Genomic DNA, 2500 nt, shown 5'->3' on the forward strand with positions numbered 1-2500 from the left:
GGAACAGGTGAGGAGGCAGAAATGGAGGGAAAACAAGCAAGACAGGAAGCACAGACCAAATAAGGAGATGGGGCGGAGACAAAGACAGATGACCGGCAGGTAACACAAAGCACATGGGGAACAGGCAAAAACAAACACAGGACAATACACAAAATGGCCACCAGGGTGGCACAAACTCCAACAGTCCGGGCCAGATCCTGACACTCCATGAAGTGATTATGTGTGGTTCTCTATGAAGTGATTCTGTGCGGTTCTAATGAAGTGATTCTGTGCGGTTCTCCATAAACTGATTATGTGCGGTTCTCCATAAAGTGATTATGTGCAGTTCTAATGAAGTGATTCTGAGCGGTTCTAATGAAGTGATTCTGTGCGGTTCTAATGAAGTGATTCTGTACAGTTCTAATGAAGAGATTCTGTGCGGTTTTCTATGAAGTGATTCTGTGCGGTTCTCCATGAAGTGATTCTGTGCAGTTCTAATGAAGTGATTCTGTGCGGTTTTCTTATGAAGTGATTCTGTGCGGTTCTAATGAAGTGATTCTGTGCGGTTCTAATGAAGTGATTCTGTGCGGTTCTGCGGTTCTCTATGAAGTGATTCTGTGCGGTTCTAATGAAGTGATTCTGTGCGTTTCTGCGGTTCTAATGAAGTGATTCTGTGCGGTTCTCTGTGATTGATTGACACTCAGATAGCACTGCGGACCCTCAGAATGGAATGGAGTGTATGGGATTCTAAAAATGAATGAATCTGTGTTTCTGTGTGGAAGAGTGACTCAGCTGATTCAGTGGATCTAGAATCAAATTGTGGCAGATAGTAAGTCACGGATTGGGATATACATACTTATACTTAGATCCCACCTATTTCCTTTCACAGTGGGTGATCGTCATCACTGTGTTTCACAAAGCTTCAACTGAATCAGGATCATGAGGCATGATGAAGGGCATGATTCAGTGAGTCGTGTTGACTCTGCAGATCAGACTGGATCAGTTGAATCAGATGCACACAGACACACATAAGAGTAAGTATGACTGGAAAACCAGACAATACTGCGGTCGCCATGGTTTCCTCATGGGCCCCTTTAAATGTCAAGCAAAGTGCAAAGTCAATCGAGACTCAGTGAGTGACTGCTCGTATGCGTGAACTGAAGCTATCATGTGCCGTGTGAGGCGTGAACTGAAGCTATCATGTGTTGTGTGAGAGATCAATCAGTGACTGCTCGTATGCGTGAGCTGAAGCTATCATGTGCCGTGTGAGACGTGAACTGAAGCTATCATGTGCCGTGTGAGACGTGAGCTGAAGCTATCATGTGCCGTGTGAGACGTGAGCTGAAGCTATCATGTGCCGTGTGAGACATGAGCTGAAGCTATCATGTGTTGTGTGAGAGCTCAATCAGTGACTGCTCGTATGCGTGAACTGAAGCTATCATGTGTTGTGTGAGAGCTCAATCAGTGACTGCTCGTATGCGTGAACTGAAGCTATCATGTGTTGTGTGAGAGCTCAATCAGTGACTGCTTGTATGCGTGAACTGAAGCTATCATGTGGTGTGGGAGAGCTCAGAGTTGACCCACCAGTGAGTTACATTACATTACATTACATTTGGCTGACGCTTTTTTAGCCAAAGCGACTAACAACATGGTAAACAGTTTAAGTTTTAGAGCAATTCTCAACAATTTTAGGACAATTTAAAAAACATTAGAGTACAGTAAAAATCAGTGAGTGCTGTTTTTAACAGTTACGTGTCAGTTTAAGACGGCTGGTGAGTGCTAGGATCAGCAAGACTTGTTGTAAGTGTTGCTATGAGAGGAGATGTTCGCTAAAGAGCTGGGTCTTCAGGAGTTTTTTGAAAATGGAGAGGGATGTCCCTGCCCTTGTAGGAACTGGCAGTGTGTTCCACCAACGAGGAACAACAGATGAGAAAAGTTTGGATTGGCCTGAGCGTACTGGTGGTAGAGCTAGACGTTGTTCGTCTGAGGAGCGCAGCGGTCTGGAGGTAGCGTATGTCTGTATGAGGACATTCAAGTAGGTGGGAGCAGAACCAGAGACTACTTTGTAGGCAAGCGTTAGAGCCTTGAATTTGATGCGGGCCGCCATAGGTAGCCAGTGTAGCTGGATGAGCAGCGGGGTAACATGTGCCCTTTTGGGTTGGTTGTAGACCAGGCGCGCCGCCGCGTTCTGGATCATCTGAAGTGGTTTCACTGCGCAGGCTGGGAGACCTGTCAGGAGGGTGTTGCAGTAGTCGAGTCGTGAGATGACTATCGCCTGAACCAGAAGTTGGGTAGCATCTTGAGTCAAGTAGGTCCTGATTTTCCATATGTTGTAGAGTGCAAAACGGCATGACCGGGCGACTGAGGCAACATGATCTGAGAAGTTTAGTTGGTTGTCGAGAACAACTCCTAGATTTCTTGCAGTCCTGGTAGGTGAAACAGACAGGGAGTGAAATTTGATGTTGATGTCGTGGTGTATGGTATGTTTAGCTGGGAGGAGCAGCAGTTCAGTCTTTGAGAG

The 2500-nt window shown here is 46.0% G+C and overlaps 1 protein-coding gene across 5 annotated transcripts in view; it reads left to right on the plus strand.

Moving 5' to 3' along the window:
- Positions 1-2500, plus strand: part of srpx (sushi-repeat containing protein X-linked) — a 31126-nt gene that overhangs the window by 7399 nt on the left and 21227 nt on the right. The gene's annotated exons all lie outside the window — the stretch shown is intronic.

The sequence above is a fragment of the Alosa sapidissima genome, chromosome 2 (assembly GCF_018492685.1).
Source record: "Alosa sapidissima isolate fAloSap1 chromosome 2, fAloSap1.pri, whole genome shotgun sequence".
NCBI lineage: Eukaryota > Metazoa > Chordata > Actinopteri > Clupeiformes > Clupeidae > Alosa > Alosa sapidissima.